The sequence below is a fragment of the Chelonoidis abingdonii genome, chromosome 1, assembly GCF_003597395.2.
Source record: "Chelonoidis abingdonii isolate Lonesome George chromosome 1, CheloAbing_2.0, whole genome shotgun sequence".
Classification (NCBI taxonomy): Eukaryota; Metazoa; Chordata; order Testudines; family Testudinidae; genus Chelonoidis; species Chelonoidis abingdonii.
In genome coordinates, this window is record NC_133769.1 from 353,665,397 (window position 1) to 353,689,826 (window position 24,430).

General features: G+C 42.7%; 1 protein-coding gene and 1 pseudogene across 11 annotated transcripts in view; one reads left to right on the forward strand and one right to left on the reverse strand.

The window, feature by feature from the left end:
• DLG2 (discs large MAGUK scaffold protein 2) overlaps window positions 1-24,430 on the forward strand; it is a 1,558,615-nt gene that overhangs the window by 582,776 nt on the left and 951,409 nt on the right. The gene's annotated exons all lie outside the window — the stretch shown is intronic.
• LOC142046145 (E3 SUMO-protein ligase KIAA1586-like) lies at window positions 16,778-18,758 on the reverse strand (annotated as a pseudogene).

Here is a 24,430-nt window from a genome sequence, read left to right on the forward strand (position 1 = left end):
GAGATAGTCAGTTCCTTGCTGGAACCAGAGGAGTGCAGATGGTGGTCCTAGCTGGCCATAGGGAACAGCAGTATCATGGACAGCTCAGTGATGGCAGGGACTGGGCAAGCGAGAAAGAGCACCTGGTTGGCTGCTGGGACTGAACATAAAAATCTCTGAAGTAAGGGTGAAGCCTCACTAAAGGCTGGGGCTGCATGGAAGTGGTCCAAGGAATTGAAAGTTTCGGTAAAGGGACATGGTGGCACATGGCTGCTATTCTTAGGGTGGGACCCACAGTAGTGGGCAGGCCCAGGTCCCCCCACAGGCCACTGGGGAACTGGCCTACATCTGGACATCGATAAACCCCCAGAAGGGGAACTGAACTACTTAAGTGGCCCAGCTGGGGCCAGAGTAGACCAAGAGGGCAAAACCAATGCCTCCAGGAAGGAAGCCCTGGGGGTACAACCCGATATCAAGGCCAAACTAGTTAGACCAGAGACACACCCAACCAGAAGGGGCGCTCATGAGAGGTGGGTGCCATGGTGTTACAGCCCCTATCCATACAAAAGTAACTTTTTTTTTTTTTTTTCGATTTTGGTTCTATTCTTCTATGCAATGCCGAAATAAAGATTCTTCAAAACATCTGGGATTTTTAGAATGAAAGTCAATAGTAGTTGGGTACTTACCTTCTTTAACATCCTTTGAAATCGCCACCAGAGAACTTAAGTGCAATTCTAGCCTTAAAAATTGACTGCATATAAATGGCACCTTCTAAATCAACAGATCCCGTTGCTATAAATATCTGTCACCACTGTTTACTAACATCATTTCTCATGATTTTTACCCATTAGCCCTGAGGAGATTGAGCTACATTCTAGCCCTTATGTATCATCAACATAATTGCCTACTAGCTACTTTAACAGTTGCTTACATACATGCAAAACCGTTGTTGTGGATGTATTGCACAAGTGTAAGACAGTCTAATTTGGAAGTAATAGAAATGCTTGTTTCAAAAGCAAAAAACTACATTAAAAATAGTTAAATTTGTGACTTTTTGGACTTACAGCCATTATTGACATTGGGTATCAAATCAAGTTTTCAATTAAATGTCTGTTTTGGTTTAAAAAATATGGGTCCATTTCAAAATCTGAGAAATGGAAACTTCAAAGCATTTTGAAACAAAACAAAAAAAGACAAGCACTAGTGAAAAGTAAAGAACGCTGCTGCTGTGGATTTATTTTATTTTTATTGTAGTTTATAAACAAAAAGATCAAGCACAGGTGACAGAGGAAGTCATTGATAGAACAAACATACATGAAATGCTACAACATTTTACTGAGTTGCTTTTCAGAATAGAATTCTAATTTAAAATGTAATAGAAATATTTGCATGGAGTGAGGAGGCGAAGATTCAAATTTATTGAGACTCAGGAAAATACTCATGTGTAAAACGGCTCTGGTGTTTGTTATAAAAGCAATGATTAGTGGGTTGACCAATCCAGAGAGTAATTTTAAATATTTATTAGTTTGACACATGAGAGAGTATTCAGTGTTGCAACGTTTTATGGACTATTTAACCTTCTGATAGCTGTAAATAGAGGAAAAGAACATCCGTTATTTCTATTCCCATTTGTACATGGCTTTTTTCGATGCCTTACATGTTAACTATTTTTTCTCCAGTTCATCAGGATGGATAAAGACAGCCTATTGTTCACTCTCTCTGTATACCTTACAGACTTACCCCTGCCTGTGTTGCTAAACTGTTGTCCTGTACTGCTGTGGTGTGGGGTTGTTTTTTTCGGGGGTGGGGGGGGGTGGGGCAGGTTTGTCCCCTAGTGGTATCTGAGAGATATTGCTGAGATATCACCTGGTCTGCTAACTGTTGTGCAGCTGCATATGCTGGGTGAAATCCTGGTCTCATTGAAAATCAGCTGCAAAACTCCATTGACTTCAGCGAGGCCAGGATTTTGCCTACTAGTTCTAGATGTACAAACTTTTTTACAAGGATATGCAGCAAGTAAAGGGTAGGTTGAGACTGGATGAACCTACCTCCTGACCTACTGACAACTTGATGTGTTTTACAAGGGACCTAAAGATACTGATGTAGAAATAGATCTTAGTTTGGTGGTGGGTTTGTTTAAAGCTATTTTGAATGTAATCTTGAATGTTCCTCTAAAGTCTGTGGTGGCCTCTATTAAAATCCTTGCAACTGCTATTCACAAGTAATATACACTTACCATGGTATTGCCTATACCTTTTTAGGGTTAATTAAAAAAAACAATACAATTTTAAAAGTTCAGACGTGCACATTTTGTTAAAATGACTGATTTCTGCATGCCATTTCCCTAGCTAGAACACAAGCATTAGAGCTGCCAACTACTGTTGATTCCAAAATTGAGCCATGTGATGGGGTTTAAAATCCCCACAATAACCAGAGAAGGATTAATAAGCTGCTGTGGGTCAACCAGTATACCCCATTTCACTTGTAGGAGCCATCAGGTTTGGAGGAGGCAGTTGAAAAGAGAGCTGGCTCAGTTGACAGGAGGCTGGGAGAGAGAAGAACTCTTGTACTAGCTCCCTGCAGGAAGGGCTGACTGGGGCCGGGATCCAGTCAGAGCCTCCCTGAGGCCAGGTCTACAGTACAGACCTATATCAGTAGAACTCCATCACTCAGGGATCTAGAAAAATCGTAGTTATACCAACCTAACTCCCTAGGTAGACCACACTATGTCAACAGGAGCTTCTCCTGTCAACATAGCTACCGCCTCTTGGGGAGGTTGACTACACCGATGGGAGAAGTTCTCTTGTTGGCATAGGAATGTCTTCACTTAAGTGCTACAGTGGCACAGCTGTGCCAATATAGCATTTTAAGTGTAGACATGCCTTGAGGAAAGGTAAGCCTGGGACTATGCTCCCTTCTCTGTCTGCAGTATTGTGTTTACTGGGGTGTGTGTTCTACCTTGAACCTGTTTATGGTCTGTGGGACTGTCATCCCCCTGACCCCAGAAGCGGACACCTGCCCTTGATACACTTCTGTTGTTTTGCCTCTTACTGGAGTCCATGTTGTGATATGTCACAAGCCCCAAAGCTACATGGTCACAAGTCATAAGTAACCCAACCAGAAAGGTGGTCTCCAGTACAGTACTATTGGAAGCAAAGCTAACGTGTATTATACTTAGCCTAGTGGTTTTTAATCTTTAATTAATCCTCAGTTTTCCCATGTGCAGTCTACTACTGCAGTAGAAAGAGAGAGAGCCTGAAACGTGGGGCCTGGACTAAAGTCAGGCCCTGCTGATCTAAAGCAAAGTCAGCCCTTTTACAAAGCAGATGCCTGCTTGCAGGTTCACTGTCCGGCCCATAAACTTGGCAAAACCAAGCCTGGCATTGTAAAAACACAAGCAATCCTAAGAAGTGCTGAGCACTAAGTATTCATATGAATCCATTGCAGAAGGGTAGTACCAGAACATCTTGATACAATGTTATGGTATAAACTCATTCCCCGAAGATAGGTCAATAACACACTGATCCCTCCCAAAAATGAGGTTAGGATGAGAGGATAATGGATGGAAATGTTTTTTGATTAAAGCAACAGGTACAAGGTATAGGGTGGTAAGAAACCACCTCAGAGGAGTAATACGTAACTTGTTTGTATCTGTGTATAAAAGAGGAGTCACAAAAAGGTATTTTTGTCTAGCCTTGCTGAGAGAGAGAGGGCAGACATTCCCTCCGCTCAGTGAGCTGGTCCATTGTAACGACCATACATATGTTAGTGTATCTGTAGTACGTATAGGGCACTAGGACCGTGCTTTATTAACAATAAATCTGGCCAAGTGCCTTTGCCATTGAACCAAGTCTGTGGCTGTCTTGGGCAGTTCGATCAAAGTCTGCTGTACTGGGTACGTGGCCAGAGCCAGAGAGAACACACACAGCCAACAACCACCATATTTAATAGATGAGAAGAGCAAGGCAGACAGATTGAGACATGTCCAAGGAAACTCAGAAAGTCAGTGGCAACATCAGTATTCATGAGGCTGTCCCTTTTCTAGTTGGGGAAAGTGAGCACTTGAGCAGCAGGTGAGATTTTAAATTCTATTTCTCGACCTCTGTACCTGTGACCATAATGCAGTTGGGTTGTGTGCTCTAACCCCAAATCATTGTATTGCTGTACATAAACACTGAATGGAAATGAAAGAGGTTGCTCTGATTTTAATTGTTGCTGTGACCTATTCATCTCCCACCCTGAAAGCTCCACAGACATTTGTCAGAAAAGTTTCCTGTTAATTATAATTGTGCTTGCTAGTATTGGGTCAGTTGTCATTTTCCATTACAGAAACTTAAATTTAGGACTTTTTCAGTTCAGTTACTTTACATAGCATTACACTGAAAACTGTTGTTAAGACTAGTAGCTGAATGCAACTTAATTTTCTAGAATGATGATGACTTCAGTCTCTTAATTTGTCTAGAAATGTCTGTACTTTTATTTTTCTTTTTTGTGGGAGTGGGAGAGAGTATTTTGACTTCAGACATTTAGCTCTTGGCAATGCAGCTTTATCTGGTTCCACTTCGTCTCTGCTGTGATTTTTTTTTTTCTACACACATTTATTTATCCATGGGGGAAAATGGAGTTTATCCTTCATAGAAGCCAAGAAATTTATCTAACAATTACTTTTCCTCATTCGACAAAGGGCCAAATCTTGCTCTGATATACAGATGTAAATCCAGAGCTATAGAAGTAACTCTAGTTTGGTGCGAGTGTAAATGAGAATAGAATTTGGCTCAAGGAGAATATAAAGAATCCCTGCATCCTAAATTGTGTTGAACGTAGTACATTCAAGAGTAGAGATTTTGCATTAGAGCATTCCTTTTTTTATTAGGTCAACAAGTCTGTTAATAGACAGTTTACCTTTTCCAGCTTTGCTATGTCAATTAGCTTGTACATTTGGGAAGTCTGCAAAATAAGCAGACCTTCCTTACGCTGTTGGCTTCAGGGATCAGTCTATGAGAGACCCAACCTTTAAACCTTGCTAATAGAGGCAGCTTCTCCTAAGCAATTACCAGATGTTTCCTTTTGAAAGCTGAACTTTTAATAAGAGGTTCATCTCTTTTTTCTTAAAACATTTTTCTTCACATATTTTAACAAGGCAATTGTATTCCTCCCCCATGTAAGATCTGGGTTGCATACTAGATTTTTTCCAGCTAAATCTAAAGATTTTTGTTTTTTCTGGGAATCGCCTGTTACCTCTCCTGACATGATGATTTGTTTTCTAGGCACAGCTTTTCAGTTTGTTCAATTCCAGATCAGCAGATGGAAGAAACATAACTTCATTCTTACCTGATTTAAGGTTGGCTAATTACTGAGTCAGGTTTAATAATCCTGATGTCCTTAAAGAGGCTGGGGGTGGGGTTGGTGGTTTTTTTCAGTGCTAGATGCTGTTAAGTTTTTAGCATATCTTAAAAAATAAAAATAGTAAACAGTAATGAAAAAAACTGACTGATCAACTGTTGGCTGGGAGACAACCAAGGAAATACCAAACTGCTGCAGAAACTAGTGACTGTTCAGTAGGTGTCACTAAATTGGGCAGGGCTGCCCAGAGGATTCATGGTGTCTGGGGCAAAGTGGGGGAGCTGCAGCACTTGTACTCACCTGGCAGCAGTCCGGGTCTTCGGCGGCAGGGGGCCCTTCAGTTGCTCCACTTCTTCGGCAGCACTGAAGGGCCCCCTGCTGCCGAAGACTCAGACCGCCACTGAGTCAGGGTTTGCGGGGCCCCTGTGGGGCCCAGGACAAATTGCCCTACTTGCCCCCGCTCCCCCCGGGCAGCCCTGAAATTGGGATTGAACCACCAATGCCCCAGTATGGTGTTGAAGCTTTGTTACTGGATGTGTTGGATAAAAAGTAAAACTGTGTTTCAGTGGGGGTGGAGTAGTCCGTGTATTGAATATCACTTGTGTGTCTCAGTGGTTTTAAGACTTATATTTTATATTTATGATCTTAGATGAAATGCGATATTAATACTTTGCACTATTTTAAGTATGATGGATGGTGAAGATGCTTGCTGTCTGCTGGACCGCTAAGGGCTGTCAGTTTTTTTTTTTTGTTGTTTTTTTTTTTTTTTCATGTTTATACTTAGACACAAGTCTGTGCTCAGGCCTACAATGTCCAACAATCTTTAATTTCCAGCTTTGCTCTCCTTGTTTGCAATAGGCTCAAAATGTTTTGCTTTTTTGGTGTGACATTAACCCTGGCTGGGGAAACTAAAGGGCGCTTTGCCTCCATTTTTGGTATCCAAGGTGACATCTAGGATTTGTAGATCATGATTTCAGCAGGTGCTGAGCATTAATATCTGATTGTAATGGAAGGTGTAGGTGCTTGGTTCCTTTGACAACGAGGCCCCAGGTGACTAAGTTGAGGAACCCCAAAATGGAGGCATGTAAAACTTTTTTAATGGAAAAACTTTGAAATGTGTTTTTGTCCAAAATCATCATCATGAAATAGTTGAAGAGCTGGGACTAGAACTCAGAAGTCTTAATTCACAATCCTCCTCTCTTCCTTCCATCTCTTCTTACCATCCATTCAGAATGCTGCTGATAAAAACGATCTCCCTTAACTGGTCTGAAATAAGTGTCCTTATTATATCCCAGCACTAAATCCTGACTTTAAAATTGATGGGGCTTTTTATGTCAGAAAATCAGGATAGTGCTTGACAGGTAGGATGACTAGCTTAAATTTTTCAGCTCTGAAAGCACAAGTCTACTCATTCCATTTTCTGTTTAAGGTTGTTTAGTTTCTGCTTTCTCAAAATAATCTTCCCCTGGAGTATGTTGTTGCTTATAGAATACTTGTGCATCTCTTCTGTGTTATAACATGCTGCCCCTGTAAAACTATTGCATAGAATATTTGCTTCAGTCAGTCCCAGATTGTAAACTTTGCTTATGACACTTCAGTTATCCTCTTTGCTTCGTTTGTCGTACATGGAAACCTTCATCACTTGAGAAGCACAAATAATGTGAATTGTGAATTCTGTGAACTTTCTTTAATCTTAGCAGAAATGCGCACTTCCCTGTGGATAGCCCAAGGCTCTTTATAACTGTTGGCACACAATTTATCGGAGATTCCCAGCTACTAATAGAATTACTCTTTCAAACAACATACTAGAATATTTCCCATGGCAACCATGATCATGAGAAATGATACCTTTCCAATACAGCACTCATTTCAAAGAAGCTACTATTAAATGTTATGCTTTTTGTGCAGTAAAGGAGTGTAGTGCTTTTAATGTTTCATTAGTTAAGGCCATATTTTATCTATATCTATATCCTCCCTTTTTTTTCTTGTTCTATACTTAATATATAAAACTAGGACACAACATGGGGAATTTTACCAGACAAATTAAATAGTGGAGGATAGACACCTATCCGGTCTAGAATATTTGAATTTATATGTTGCACCCATCACTTTAGTATCTGAGTTGATGTGGCAGATGGGTGTTTCTCTGTGGCCATGTTGGACCAATAAATACTTTTTGTGTTGGATGTGACTTGTGTGCTTGTTAAGACTTACAATATTCACATTACAAATGGGTACTGATTGCACCTAACTTTACTGAAATCTGTGCATAAAATTAGTGATTAATTTGAGACATTAAAGTACTGTTGAATCCTTCAGGCCACAAAATTAGCATACCTTTTGATGCTCAATATGCTCTTTACTTCCACTCTGTGATTAAAACAAAGGCAGTTGTTCTATTGTCTAAATTGAGGGGAAAAGACATTTTATGCTTTGTCCTATATATGATCTAAGTAATGCACCTAGGCTAGGAGTGTGTGACTTTATTTCTACATAAACCTTGATTAATTAAAACCCGAAGCATTACTTATCACTGGATAAATTGACTTAGAACTTCCCCCCCACACAAAGTTGTAATGTATTCTGTGTTAAAGAACCCCCACTCCCCCGTGTGTGTGTGTGTGTGGTTTTTTTTGTTTTGTTTTGTTTTTTTTAACCTAAGAGACTCAAGTTTTTTAACCATGACAAAACATCCAAGGTTCTATATTCATAAGATTATAGATTCAAGATAAATGCAGTGCATTCTAGATCCATAGATTCCAAGGCCAGAAGGCACCTTTGTGACCTGTTAGTCTGACCTCTTGTATAGCACAAGCCATAGAACTTCCCCAAAATAATTCCCTGTGTATCTTTTAGAAAAATGTCCAGTCTTTATTTTAAAAATTACCAGTGATGGAGAATCCACTATGATCCTTGGTAAATTGTTCCAATGGCTAACTATTCTGATATTTCCAGTCTCAATTTGTCTAGCTTCAACTTCTAGCCACTGGATCATGCTATACCTTTTTCTGCTACATTGAAGAGTTCTTTAGAAAATATTTTTTCCCTATGTAGGTATTTAAATTAATCAAGTCACTTAACTTTCTTTTTGTTAAGCTAAACAGAATGAGTTCCTTGAGTCTAATGCTACTATAGTGAAGGCTTGCCTTCTAATCCTTTAATCATTCTTCTGGCTCCTTCTCTGAACCTTCTCCAATTTATAAACATCCATCTTGAATGGTGGACACCAGACCTGGACACATTATTCGAGGAGCAGTTGCACTGGTGCCAAACAGAGATTAAAATAACCTCTCTACTCTTGCTCAAGATTTCCCAGCTTATGCATCCAATTATCCCTTTTTGACCACAATGTCACTCTGGGAACTTTGTTTATCTGATTATCCACCATGACCCCCAAATCTCTTTCAAAGTTGCTGCTTCCCAGGATTGTCTTCTGTTGTGTAAGTGTGGAGTACATACTTTGTTCCTAGATGTATACATTTACTTTTAGCCACTTACAAATACATATTGTTTGCTTTTGTTTAAGTTTAGCAAACGATCCAGATCTCTGTCTCAGTGACTCTACTCCCCCAGTTTTTGTTTCATTCTGAAGTGCTGTGCCCTGTTCAGTTTTAAATAATTCATAGTTGGGTTTCTACCGCTTAGTTCTCCCGGAAGCCTATTCTACTGGTTTTGGAAGCTTCCAGTAAAGTTAAGAAGAGGTTAGCAATTTCTACAGACTATGAAAGCTAATAAACTCTTTTCTCACTTTGTTTCCTGCTTTCTTTAGGTTGGTTTAGAAATTGCTTCCTAAATACCACTGTTAAAAATTTTCTTCTTGTTGTTTAGTCTAGTTTTTCCTTTGCTCAGTTTCATCTCACACCTACTCAGATTACCCTAAACAATTCCTCTCCATTCCCTTAAGCCAGGTCTACTGTAGAAATGCTTGTCAGTAATGTTGGGAAGAGGTCTGATTATTTTTGTAATCCTTTTCTACACTATCAAAAGTTTTAGTGTAGATGCAGTTAAGTGTGTTGTCCATATAGCTAATTTTGTTTGGGGAATGGTAGAAGCTATAAAAGAAAAAACATTTTTTGCCAATAAAAGCTGCTTCTACATCAAGATTGTATAGCTGCAATCAGCAAAAACTAGCAAGCCTCTTCTAGTCTAGACTAGGCCTTTGTCATGGTCTTGATCTAGTCACCAGATCTTGAAAAATCCATTCACTGACTTGCATGCCAGAGGGTGGGGGAGAATGCTTTGCTCCCCCCCCCCTTCTAGTTCTTATGGTTGTAGAGAAAATCTACCACGTGTAAACCTATGCAAGGGTGGGTGGGTATGTGGCTGTATGACTATATCACTTAAGAACATTAGCCAGGATCCCATTGTGCTAGCGCCATACAAACACACACACACAAGATGTCTCTCTTCTTATACTTAAATTGTAAGGTCCTTGGGATAAGGAACAACAGGTAGATACAGATAAATGGGGAGTAGTTTCAGTATTCACCAAAAAGGTTAATAGCTACTGGATATCTAACAAAGTGAATGTCAGTGAAAATGAGGTAGGATCAGAGGCTAAAATAGGGAAAGAAAGCTAGATGTCTTCAAGTCACTAGGGCCTGATGAAATGCATCCTAAAATATTCAATGAACCGACTGAGGAGATATGAGCCGTTAGTGATTATCTTCAAAAAGTCATGGAAGACGGGAGAGATTCCAAAGGACTGGAAGAGGGTAAATATAGTGCCTATCTATTTCAAAAAAAAAAAAAGGGAAATAAGGACAACCCAAGGAATTACAGACCAGTGAGCTTAACTTCAATACCCAGAAAGACCATGGAGCAAATAATTAAGCAATCAATTTGTAAATACTTGTCACTTTATCTTCTAGGTAACAATCACCATGGATTTGTCAAGAAAACCTAATAACTTTCTTTGGCAGGGTAACAAGCCGTGTGGCTAGGGGGGAAGCAGTAGATGTGATATTTCTTGGCTTTAGTAAGGCTTTTGGTACTGTCTCGCATGACCTTCTCATAAACAAACTAGGGAAATGCAACCTAGATGGAACTACTACTAATGTGGGTGCATAACTGGTTGGAAAACCATTCCCAAAGAGTAAGTTATCAGTGATCAGTTCTGGATCCAGTTCTGTTCAAAGTCTTCATCAATGATTTAGATAATGGCATAGACTGGGGATCGGCAACCATCCACTGACAGGCCAGGATGGTTTGTTTACCTGCAGCATCCATAGGTTTGGCCAGTCGCAGCTCCCACTGGCCACTGTTCATCGTTCCAGGCCAATGAGGGCTTCAGGAAGCGGTGCGGGCCGAAGGAGCGTTGTAAGCAAGATACAAGAAGTAATTCTTCCACTCTACTCCATGCTGATTAGGCCTCAGTTGGAGTATTGTGTCCAGGTTCAGAGACGGGCTACTAGGATGATCCGAGGAATGGAAAACCTTTCTTATGAAAAGAGACTCAAAGAGCTTGGCTTGTTTAGCCTAACCAAAAGAAGGTTGGGGGGCGGGGATATGATTGCTCTTTATAAATATATCAGAGGGATTAATTTTAGGGAGGGAGAGGAATTATTTAAGCTTAGTACCAGTGTGGATGCAAGAACAAATGGATATAAACTGGACATGAGGAAGTTTAGACTTGAAATTAGAGGAAGATTTCTAACCACTAGAGGAGTGAAGTTCTGGAATAGCCTTCCAAGGGGAGTAGTGGGGGCAAAAGACATATCTGGCTTCAAGACTAAGCTTGATAAGTTTATGGAGGGGATGGTATGATGGGATTGCCAAATTAATTGCCAAAATTAGGCTATGGATCTTTGATTATCAGCAGGTAAGTATGCCCAGTGGTCTGTGATGGGATGTTAGATGGGTTGGGATCTGAGTGTTGGGATGCAGGAGGGAAACTGAGAATTCTTTCCTGGGTGCTGACTGGAGAGTCTTGCCCACATGCTCAGGGTTTAACTGATCGCCATATTTGGAGTCGGGAAGAATTTTTCTCCAGGGCAGATTGGCAGAGGCCTTGGAGGTTTTTCGCCTTCCTCTGCAGCATGGGGCAGGGTCACTTGCTGGAGGATTCTGTGCAGCTTTAGGTCTTCAAACCACAGTTTGAGGACTTCAGTAACTCAGGTATAGGTTAGGGGTTTGTTATAGAAGTGGATGGGTGAGATTCTGTGGCCTGCATTGTGCAGGAAGTCAGACCAGATGATCATAATGGTCCCTTCTGACCTTGAAGTCTGAGTTCTGGGTGCCATATTTCAGGAAAGATGTGGACAAATTGGAGAGATTCCAGAGAAGAGCAACAAAAATGATTAAAAGTCTGGAAAATATGACCTATGGAGGAAGATTGGAAAAAAATTGGGTTTGTTTAGTCGGGGGGAGAAAACAGTTTTCAAGTAAATAAAACATTACAAGGAGGAGAGAGGAAAAAATGTTTCCCTTAAGCACAGAGGATAGGACAAGAAGCAATGAGCTTAAATTGCAGCAAGGGCGGTTTAGGTTGGACATTAGGAAAACTTCCTAACTGTCAGGGTGGTTTTAGCCCCGGAATAAGTTGCCCAGGGAGGTTGTGGAATCTCCATCATTGGAGATCTTTAAGAGCAAGTTAGACAAACACCTGTGAGAGATGGTCTAGATAATACTTAGTTCTGCCATCAGTGCAGGTGCAGGAGACTGGACTAGATGACCTCTTGAGGTCGCCTCCAGTGCTATGATTCTGTTGCCTATAGAAGGAAATTGTGGAACAATATAGGTCAGTCAGATGCCTAACAATTGAGTTTATTATAGGCATCATGGCAAAGGAGAGTTTTAAGGAGGGGTTTGAAGGACAATAATGAGGTGGCTTTGTAGATGTTTACTGTCCTATCAGTTCTCACTGCTGCTATTGGGAATCCTATAGGGAGCAGTGAAACTCACATAAAGCAGAATGAGATTGACCTGATTCTTGGGAAAGCTCTGAGCAGCAGTAACAGAGGCAAGCACTGGGACTGTTAATTGGGAGGAAGGAATCAACCATGGAGGCTGGGGAAGACTAAGGAAGGCAGAGAGAATTCATATGCTCTGTGTTCTGGAAGGCAGGAAGCTCTGGGGCGAAACGGGGGAACCTCCTTCTCACTGTTAACTCTCATGAATTTAAAATAACTCAAGTTTTTTCTCCAGCAGCAGGGACTCATGCAATAATTTCCTGACTTCAAACAATGGAGAAAGAGGGGTAAAAGAGATCCTCCCTTTCACAGTGCCCTCCCTATAGGCTAGAAGAAGGTGCACTGAGCTGAATGCCAGAAGACTTGTATTCCAGTTCTTCAGCTGACTGCTGTTAATGTTTAGTGTCCTTCACAAATCCTATTGTAAACCGAGGTCTCATACTGAAACTTTTGGCAATAACTATCATTCACTCCTATCACAGGGGAGAACAGTTTCCAAGTTCAGTGCCTGCAGACAACCCAAATATGGGAGCATTGACAAAAGTAACTTGCAATCTGCAACCTTTGGAGCACACTGTGCTCCCCGAATTATAGGGAGGAGGTCGTGCCAAATATAGGGAAAGACGTGTGGGAGGGGAAGAAAAGGAAACAAACTGGTAAAGGAGTACGTGTCTGGGGAGTAGAGGGTATATAATGTTAGGTGGCTAAACTTTTCATTTCCTTGCCTTCGTGGTTTTGTCAGATTTTTTTTTTTTTAAACAATTAAGTGGTATTGGATACTTTCACTTTTCTTACTGTTCTGTGAATTTTCAAATCTGGGGAGATGTGTTCCCTTGTGACTCTGCTTGTCGTGATTCTGGTTCAATCCCACAAAGTATTCATTAATGAAGTACTTGACAGTAGTAGTCACTGCATGGCTTACTCATTAACAAGGTGTTGTAGAACCAAATATGGCTCTGTTTTCTCTTCCTAAGATTGCTCTGTGAGGCCCTGAAAATCTGGCTGCTTCATTTCCATTGGCATGAATGCACAAGCTATGACCGTGAGGGGGGGGAAAAGGCATTCACAATGTATCCTTAATTTATATTCAATACAAACTAAGTGTTATAAGAGCCTGTATTACTTGTGCAGAAGGTAACTAAGCACAAAACAGTTGACTTTATACCGGTAGAGCTTTCAAGGGAAAACTTGAAATAACGGACCGTTGTGGAACAAGATCCTATACTCTTATCAGTACTCTGGGAAATCTTTATGAAGTACACAAGGGGACCTTACACATAAATAGAAAGTGGCATTTTCTTGCATTTGGTGCAGCAAAATAGGGTAGAATTAAAACTTACAAACCAGTGAATATACCGTAAATAATTGCATGCCTTACACTGAAGGTTAGATTAGACTGTGAAAAATGATATAACTTAATGAGGCAGTTAACTTATGTGGTATTTTATAGTAAGTGTAATATTTTATAAGTGGCAGATGACTTCTTGGAGATTGCTTTTGAAAATGTGACCTGGGCTGACTTGTTTGTGCATTTGTGACTGATTTGGGCTTGATCGTTTTAAGCCAGTGGTCACCAACTGGTAGATCGTGATTGACTGGTTGATCCTGAGCCTCTGAGCGATCTCCAGCTGCTACAAGTCTTGGTGGTGCAGCAGAGCTAAAGCAGGCTCCTTGCCTGCCCTGACCCCACACCACTCCTGGAAGTGGCCAACACGCTCCTGCGGCACCTGGGGGGTTGAGGGGACATGTGGCTCCAGGTGCTGCTCCTCCCTGAACATTGCCCCTGCAGCTTCCATTGGCTGTAGTTCCCCGTTCCCAGGCACTGGAAGCTGAGGGGGCAGTGCTTACAGGCAGGAACAGCACATGGAGCCACATGCCCTGCTCCAGGGGCATACAGCCACTTCTGGGAGCGGCATGGGGCCGGGGCAGATAGGGAGCCTGTCTTAGCCCCACTGTGCCACCGACCGGGAGCTGCCCAAGGTAAGTGCTGCCTGGCAGGAGCCTGCACCCCAATCCCCAGCCCTGAGCCCCCTCCTGAAGCCAGCACTCTGAACCCCCTCCTGCACTAGCCCCTTCCCGGAGCCAGCACCCCATACCTCCTCCTGAACTCCTTCCCACACCCCAGTCCTGAGTCTCCTCCCACAGCCAGCTTCCCTCCTGCACCCAAACTCCCTCCCAGAGCTTGCACCCCTCACTCCCTTCTGCATCCCAATCCCCAGTCTCAGCCTGGAGCCTCTTCCCACACTCCAAACCCCCCAGTCTCAGCCCAGAGCCTGCACCTCCCCCTGCATCCCAATTCCCTGCCCCAGCCCAGTGAAAGTGAGTGAGGGTGAGAGAAAGCGAGCAATGGAGTGACCAGAGTGGGGCCTCAGGGAAGGGGTGGGGTAGATCCTGGGTTGCATTTAAATTCAAAAAGCGATCTTGTACATAAAAAGGTTGGAGACCACTACTTTAAACCCTTACTGATGTGAATAATTTCATTTGAGGCCAGAGGTATTTGCCCCCTATTTTTATGTACATTTTCCATACAACCTTTGGCTATGAAATCCTCTACAAAGTTGAATATATTTACATAGTTGAGAATTTTTTTTTTTTTTTTAAAAAATGCATATCAACACAGTAATGAAATCCTGGTTAAAGATATGGTGTGATATGTATTAGTTGAGCTGCTAATCTTTGGATAAGAACTCTGTCCTCCTGTAATAGCTTTCCAAGCAAAAGTTGAGTGGATCTTTCACTGTTTGAAAAGTTTAATGAATAAACATGACATTTATATGACGCTATATATAGAACCGAGGATGAAAGTGGGCTGGTATGGCATACCAGTAAGAAAGTGGCCAAAGCATTCATTATCGGCTTACTTTCATCTCGTTTAGCTGCATAACAGCATAAACTCAGCTAATAAAAGCCTGAAAAGTGAAAACTCTTGTCACATTTCTCTCCTCCCTCCTCCTCCTCCTCCCCCAGCCAGGCTGCAGAAGGTGGCTAGCCTTGGTGCTACACCCCTGCCGCGCACTCAGCTCCGGCCGTGGCTCCTCTCCAGCTTGAGGCAGGGAGGAGAGGGACTGCCTGACGGAGAAGCCCAGTGCCTGCATAACAGCTTAAACTCAGCGCCATCTGCGGTTCAACCCACAGGATTAGGGGCCATTTCTGGCATCCTTGTTTATTTCACAGTTGTTGATGTGACCCAGGGGCAGTTCTTTTCTGCCTTGGACCCACTACACAAATACACTCAGAATCGGGGACCATTTCCGAGTTCATCTATCCTTCCCCATCAGAGGATGGGTGTGATGCCCAAACTGCTTGCAGATCCATGTCGAAATGTTAATTTAAAAAAAAATGGAGAATGCAGTGGGAAGATGTTGTTATGATGATGGGGAGGCTTATTTTTGGCAAAGGAATTTTGCTAAAGCAACGCAGGAATCACAGGGAAAGCAATTAGCCTGATAGACAAAACCACAAAGAGATCAGAGGAGAAAACTGGATATTTAGGGAAATTATTGTGCCACTTTTGAAAAAAAAATTTCCATTCCACCCTATTTTGATATTGAATTAAACACCTGAAATATCGTTAGGACACAGATGGGCGCGGTCTCAGATCTTTCTGTTTTGCTTCAGTGTCCTGCAGAGGCTGAAAGTGACAACATTTTGTCAAAGTATCTTGAATATTTCATGAAGGCTATTCTAGTTGTCCTTCATTCACTTCTTCTACCACTAGCCACCCATTGGTGTGCCCCCTGTGCCCTTTTATATGCTGGGAGATTAAACAATCTTTTTGATCTGTTAACTTGCTAGGAAATAGAGAGTGTCTAGGCAGGACGCTGGCAGGCATGGTGCAGTGCAGCCCCTTGCCCCCCTCCCACTGGCTGGCTGTGGTTTTTGCCTCAGTTACTTACTCCTTGGCGGACCCAGTCCTGAGTGCAGCAGCAGCTGCTGGCTCTCTGCAGGCAGCACCCAGCGAAGGCCGGTTGCTGGTGTTGCTGCTGGTTGGCAGCAGCTGCCTTGTGACACATACACGTACATACTGTCCTTGTGCAAGCAAGCAGCCACCCATTCCAATGGCTGGGTGAATTCTCCAGGTGTGCAGCCTGGGACTCTGGAGTGGGGAGGGCGCTGGCACTCTTTTGAGGGGTGGGGGGAAACCGTGTTTCTGCGGCTAACAGTTTGGGAACTTCTGCAAGAGGCAAGGTCTGACTGGGCATTGCCAGCATGTCTGTGGGCCCCCAGCTTTCGGGTTGCTGCTTAATGGTGTCCCCAGGAAAACTTCCAGCCTCAGCAGCTACCGCTCCACCAGGCTGCGGGAGGGAGCCATGCACAGGAGCTGCCCAGGAGGTAGAGAAGGAGACAGAGGTCTGGGGTCGGCATGCAGCAGCAACACACAAAGAGATGGGTGGGAGCTGAAGCTCCAAGGGGAACCCACAGCAAAGCTACCCTAGCTCCCAGTTCGGCGCATGGAACATGTGAGCAGGGACAAGAAAGGGGGATCCATGGGAGGGCCTGGAGCAACCTTCTAGAAACTCCCACATTGGGCCATACAGCTGATCTCACTGCTCTCCCTGCTGTCGTCGTGCCATGCCTCGAGATGAATGTGCTGCACATCGGCCCTTTCCAAGCCACAATTTCACATATGGCATAGGGTTCCACACATGAAATGAATAGCAAGTCCGCCACATGATGAGTGGTAAGTGCAGTCTGTTTCACTGTAATGATGTTCATCGCACCGAATCCCTTTTCGCAGTTAGAGTTGCTTGCATCAAGGATGTCCACTGCAAGGATGAGGGTTTTTTACATTTTCCAGGAATGTGTTTTTTCTCCTCCCCCCCCCCCCAGAAGCCTTGAATTCCACAAATCCCAGGTGTGTTTCCTGTTTGATTCTCAGTTGATCAGCCAACGCTCATATTTTCTTTTTCTCCAGAGTGGGGATTTGCTGGATTCTCTTGCCATTTTTCAGGATTCAAAACCGACAAATTGTTACTTAAGTTCTTACAATGAGAAGCTTGTGCTTTGGTTTGGTTGAGGCAGTTGTGAATAGTTTTGTTCTTATGTTGTCAATGGCTGCTTGAATTAATTGAGACAAGTTGATTCTGGGGCTTTTTCCCACACCGTTTAGTTTGCTCTTTTTTAACATCTTGGATTGTTCAGCCTTCTGAGCTTGTTCAGAGTGAACTCCTGAGTCTGTTTTAGACTTTTTTGATTCTCTTGATGTATATTTTCATTAGGTTGTCTGCTTTTTGGAATGGTCATGTCTCAGTCTTGTAACTTCTCAGACATGTTCTTCAGTTCTGTTAGCACATGCAGCATTAAAGAAAGGTTTCTAATAAAGCTGTGTTCTGTAAATTGAGTGTAGTCCTAGAAATTTTAAGACTTTCGTTTCCAAACTCTCAACTGGTCTTGTGAGGCCATCTCAAAGTGTTATGCCAAAGCAGGATATGTTTGCACATTGATGCCACCCACCTTAAATTGAACACTTGGCCTATTTTTTGAAGTATAATGTGTAATTCATTGGCCTGGGCACTCAGTTCATGAGTTTTTTTGGTGATTGACTGTACAAGGAATATAATGCATCTGAAAAAGCCTTAGTCATTTGTACCTCCGGTGACTTCTAAAGCTTCATTAACAACAAGTTCCAGTCTATGGTTGAGGCAATGCCGTACTATCACATTAGGAAAGTCCATTTGTAGTAGTTTGCCAACATCAGCTTTGATTCCTAACATCACATTTGCGCCGTCACTACAAAAGCTGATTAACACTTCCAATAATAGTTCTTTAGTGAACCCACAACGCAGCAAGCATTTTAAAATTTCCCCTGTAATGGCTGCCGCTGTTGCACTTTGCAGCTCAGTCAAGTCCAGAGGAAATGTAAGTGGCCTCATAACTCCATCTATACTGGCTTTCAAAAATTATGAGTCGAGTTTCCAGTGAGAGTAGTTGATTCATTGGCAAGTACTGTAATTTTTGACTTATTGTCTATCTTTGTTGACAATTCTTTTTCATTTCAGTGGATATATGATGGATTATCTCTACACAAACGACCCATTTCAATTCCGTTGATTTGCTGTAGCTCAGTGAGGCACTTGTGGTTGATTTGTTTTGGTAATGTAGTAGGCAGTTCGGAATACACGAGCAGTAGTGTCAGATGCCACTTCTTCACTTTTAGCATTCAGATTAAGAAGAGTTTTCTGTTTGTTTTTGTTTCTTTTTTAGCCATGGCTTGAATTTTTTCATGCTCCATGTGAGCTGCAGATTTCTTAAATTCACTTATTTTTTTGCGAAGGGAAGACTGCTCAGTTTCTTTATTCTTTCCATGCAAGGATATTTCACAAAAGGGCAAGTTTGCAGAGATATTAACCCCTCTTGCAGAATGCAGCTTTAAATCGGGTGTGCAGTATGTCATGACATTTCCAAGTTTTACCGCCCAAAGCAAAAAGCCAGTCGTTTTTCTTTTTGAACTCCCTGAAATTGCATTTTTGACCACACAGCAGGGTATGGTGGTAGAGTCTGTTTTCTTACCCAGAAATTCAGCATTTTCATTTGTCTCCTCTCTTTGTGGCGGCTGCAGCTCACCACGTGACAAAGGTGAAGTGTCAGCGGGTTTTTTCCCTGGGAGTGACCAGTTTCAACTTCTTCATTTGTTGCTGTTCTTTTTTGACTGACAATCTCCCATTTCCTCACTTTTTACATTTAAACATACATGTTCAGCAGACGCTAACAATTACCATTTTAGGCTGCATTTTTTCCCCCACTAACTGTTGTCCTACTGTAATTGCACTCCTGACAAGACTTGACCAATAAGAGGCAAGCACATGCAGTTACCATGTGGCAGTATGGCACTCAAAAGCTAATGTTTGGAACAACCACGTGAACCTCCTCCTGTGAAAACAATCTTCTTATTTTGCTTGACATATCTGTGTGTGTGTGTGTGTGTGTGTGTGTGTGTGTGTGTACACAGTATGGATGGCTCTCTCAAAAAAGATGGCTTTTCACTGTAGGACCAAAAGCTCCCTGGGGCAGGACACCAGTAAGCAGCAACCTAAAAGCTGGGCCTTTCAGTGTGCTGGTGGTGCCCAGCCACACTTTGCCTCTTGCAGAAGTTCCCAAGGTGTTAACTGCAGAAATACTGTCTCTCCCCACCCCTAAAAAGGACACCAGCACCCTCCCCACTCCAGAGTCCTGGGCTGTGCGCCTGGAGAATGCACTAGAATGGGTGGCTGCTTGCTTGCACAAGGACTGTGTGTGTGTGTGTGAGAGAGAGAGAGATCGACAATGCAGCTGCCGCCGATCAGTTGCTGCTGCTGCGCTCGGTGCTGGGCTGGGTCCGCCAAGGAGCAAGTAACTGAGGCAAAAGCCACAGCCAGCCAGCCAGAGGGAGGGGGGCAAGGGGCTGCACTGTGCCATGCCTGCCAGTGTCCCACATAGACCCTCCCTATTTCCTAGCAAGTTAACAGATTTTAAGGATTGTTTCATCTCCCGGGCACATATAAGGGTGCAGGAGGCACACCAATGGGTGGCTAGTGGTAGGGTGAAGGAGACATGAATGAAAGACAATTAGAATAGCCTTTGTAAACTATACAAAATACTTAGAGAAAATTTTGTCAATTTCAGCCTCTGCAGGACACTGAAGCAAAACAGAAAGGTCTGAGATCACGCCTATATGTCCTAATGACATTTCAGGTTTTTAATTCAATAAATATATAAATAGGGTGGAATGGTAACTTTTTTTCCTTTCAAAGGCGGCACAATAATTTCCCTAAATATCCATTTTTCCCCTCCAATCTCCTTGTGGTTTTGTTTATCAGGCTAATTGCTTTCCCTGTGATTCTTGTGTTGCTTTTGTAAAAGGAACATTTTCAACAAGGACCTGCAAGCAGTTTGGGCATCACATCCATGCTCTGATGGGGAGGAATAGACTTGAACTCTGAAATGGTCCCCAATTCTGAGTATATTTGTGTAGTAGAGCCAGAGCAGAAAAAAAACTGCCCCTTGGTCACACCAACAACTATGAAATAAACAAGGATGCCAGAAATGGCCCCTAATCCTGTGGGTTGAACCAGGGACGGCGCTGAGTTTAAGCTGTTATGCAGGCACCCTGGGCTTCTCCATCAGCCAGTCCCCCTCCTCCCTGCCGCAAGCTCTGTCCCAGAGCCTGCACTCACCCCTCCGTACTCCCTCCCAGAGCCTGCACCCCTCCACCCATGCTGCACCCCACCCCATGCCTCAGCCTGGAGCCTGCACCCAGCACCCAAACTCCATCCCAAAGCCTGTACCCCCTCACCCCCTCCTGCACCCAAACTCTGTCCCTGAGCCTGCACCCCAGACTCCATCCCAGAACCTAACCTTTCAACCGTCCTACACCCCAATCCCCTGCCCCAACCCATGGCCTGCACCCCAGACCACCTCCCCCCCCCACCCAAACTCCTTTGCAGAGCCTTAGGCAGGTGGGAGGCAGGCTCTGAGTGTTCTCGGCACAACCAAAATTTCTACAAGCCTGCCCCCCCGATACTTGGAGGCGGGGGATGAGGAGGCGAGCGGTGAGTCAGTGGATGGAGGGGGGGCCCCATTTTCTGTATTTTAATTTTTGGTACTGCATTGATTGACTGCTGTGTGCATTAATATAGTGACCCCTGGGTCTTTCAATGAGGCTTTATACTTGGGGAGGCGAGCAGTGAGTCGGGGGCAAGCAGGTGGGCAAGTGGCGAGTGGGCAAAGAGGCGAACAGTGAGCCAGCAGGGGTTCTAGGGGTGGGCATGGGGGTTTCTGGTAGGGGAGGGAGAAGGTGAAAGGAGCCAAGTGATAGGTGGGGGATTGACTAGGAGGGATGCAGCAAGCCAGCGGGGGGGTAGGGGGTGAAGAGGGGTGTGATGGTGGACCCAAGTGGGGAGGTAGTGGGTCCTATTTTACTGCTGTGATCTGGTCACCCTATGTGTGCTGTTTCTTCCCTGCCCCACCACAACCTTACTTTTCGCCCCATAGCTGTTTCAGCGGGGTGGCACTGGGGAAGGAGGGCTTGTTTCCACGGGGTGGGTGGTGCTGGGAGGGGGGAATAGGGTGCAATTTTATATTAATAGGGAAATGTTTATTTTATTAAAATTTATAAAATAAACATTACTGAAGAGAGGTTTCAGAATAGCAGCCATATTAGAACATGCAAAAAGAACAGGAGTACTTGTGGCACCTTAGACTAACAAATTTATTTGAGCATAAGCTTTCGTGGGCTATGAGCTTATGCTCAAATAAATTTGTTAGTCTCCAAGGTGCCACAAGTACTCCTGTTCTTATTACTGAAGAAAATCAGTTGTACAACTATCAAAACATTATTTTCCTAATATGAAAGTGAAAATCTATAATTAATATTCTTTTAGAATGTGGTGACTTCTATCAATATGGGTAAGAGATCAAGAGACATTGGTAGAAAGTACCCATGTGGGAGTAAGAAAAGAGCCATATACAAGGCAAAGGCAGTTGAAAGACAGAAGCAAAAGGGTGCTTTAAACAAGTATTTTAGCAGACCTGATTCTACTGTTGAGCCAGAAGAGCTCAGTCAAGATGCAGATACGGTTGAAAATTCTCCAGCAGAACATACGACACAGACAGAGAATGACATCAGTGACGAAGAATTTGAAGAGTCAAATCAGTCTGAAGAAGACACTCAAGGTGAAGAGAAGACTACAAAAAAGGTTGTAACTGATGCTGAAGGTACTGAGGGTCAAGAATGCTTTTCTGATAATAAAGATGTGAGTGGTTTAGATCCAGAGCAGAAAGGCAACTTCAACTCTGATCCTGCAAGTTGGTCAGAATACATTAGCCAGTGTATCAGGGAGTATTTAGTAGAAGATTTCCCTAAAAATAAGATTGAGAAAATGCTTTTCAAAGTTTCACTGCAAAAGGAAACTTTCAAATGGTGAAATTGTAGCTCATACATGGGTGATATACTCAGTGTCAGCCAACAAGATCTTTTGTTATTACTGTAAGATTTTGTGCAATAATGTGACAAGTTCAATAGCATCTAATGGTTTTAATGACTGGTCTAATATTCTTACAAGATTGGCCGAGCACAAAAACTCAAAAGGACATTTACAAGCTATGCGTAGTTGCTGCGACGTTCAGCAAAGGTTATCTGCTGAAAAAAACATTGACTCAATACAACAAAAACTTATTGACCAAGAAGCAAAATGCTGGTATCAAGTTTTTGAGGCACTAGTTGCTGCTGTTCAGTTGCTAGCAGAACGAAACTTATCACTTCGTGGGTCTGATGAACAGCGGGGAACATCATACAATGGAAATTTTCTTGGAGTTACTGAATTACTGGGAAAGTTTGACCCAGTGATGCAGGAACATTTACGAAGAATCAAGAACAAAGAAATACATGACCATTATTTAGGAAAAGACCATTCAAAATGAACGTATTAGTATTGTAGGGAATGCTGTTAAACATGAAATAATAGCTCGAATTAAGGCTGCTAAGTATTTTGCTATTATACCCAACTGCACTTCTGACATTAGTCACCAAGAACAAATGTCATTGACGATTAGGTATGTGCCTGATGGTGTATCACCAAATATTCCCACAGGAGTAATGAACACTTCATTAAGTTCATAGTAGTAGAAAGCAGCACAGGTGAATATTTGTACAATATCCTTTTAAGTGAACTCAAAGACCTGGGATTGGATGTTGAAAATATCCATGGGCAGGGCTATGACAACATTGCAAATATGAAGGGAAACATATCAGGTGTACAAGCACGACTTTTTTGAAAACAAACCTAAGAGCTTTTTTTACACCATGTGCATGTCACAACTATAGTCTCATTTCGGGAGATATGGCCAAAACATGTCCAGATGCGAGGAGTTTCTTTGGAGCCTTGCAGTGTATTTACATCCCTTTTTTTATTTTCCTGCATCTACTAAAAGATGGACTATTTTTAGAAAACATGTTACTGGCCTTTCTGTAAAGCCTCTTTGCAAAACACGATGGGAATGTAGAATGCAAAGCATCAAAGCTCTGTGGTACCAAGTAGGGGAGTTTCACAGGCCTTGGGTGGCAGGCCAGTCCTCGCCTACAGACAACCTGAAGCATATTCTCACCAGTAACTGCACACCACACCATAGTAACTCTAACTCGGGAACCAATTGATGCAACAAACCTCGATGTCAACTCTGCCCACATACCTACACCAGCGACACCATTACAGGACCTAACCAGATCAGCCACACCATTACCGGTTCATTCACCTGCATGTCCACCAATGTAATATACGCCATCATGTGCCAGCAATGCCCCTCTGCTATGTACATCGGCCAAACTGGACAGTCCCTACGGAAAAGGATAAATGGACACATCAGATATTAGGAATGGCAATATACAAAAACCTGTAGGAGTACACTTCAATCTCCCTGGACACACAATAGCAGATCTAAATCTAGCCATCTTGCAGCAGAAAAACTTCAGGAACAGACTTCAAAGAGAAACTGCTGAGCTTCAGTTCATCTGCAAAATTTGACACCATCAGCTCAGGATTAAACAAAGACCGTGAATGGCTTGCCAACTAGAAAAGCAGTTTTTCCTCCCTTAGTTTTCACACTTCAACTGCTAGAAGAGGGCCTCATCGTCTCTGATTGAACTAGCCTGCTTCTTGCTTACATATATATACCTGCCCCTAAAAATTTCCACTACATGCATCCGACGAAGTGGGTATTCACCCACGAAAGCTCATGCTCCAAAACCTCTTTTAGTCTGTAAGGTGCCACAGGACTCTTTGCTGCTTTTACAGATCCAGACTAACATGGCTAACCCTCTGATACTTGAGAATATTCATATGATCCACCAAACCGATGAGATATTGAGGCAGCACTGTAACTTCTCATAAGCAGCTAATTGGCCATTTCCACTTTGCTGTTTTAATGTCAGTCTTTCCTTTGAGTTGAATCAAAAGGGAAATGATCATTTGGCTTTGCAGAGTAGGCAATATTTTATAATTTTCATGGCATAAACAGAATGAGTAAATCTTCATTTTGTCAGTTGATAGTAAAATAGTTCCTAACCACATGTGAACATCAAAGGTGACAAGGAAATTCAAAGATCTAACAGACTGCTGTTATACATACAAGGAGCAGTTTATGGAAAAAAAGATTTGTAAATACTTATCTTAATGTGAGGATTGAAGATTAAATGAATGATGCACTTGAGCTACTTAACTTTT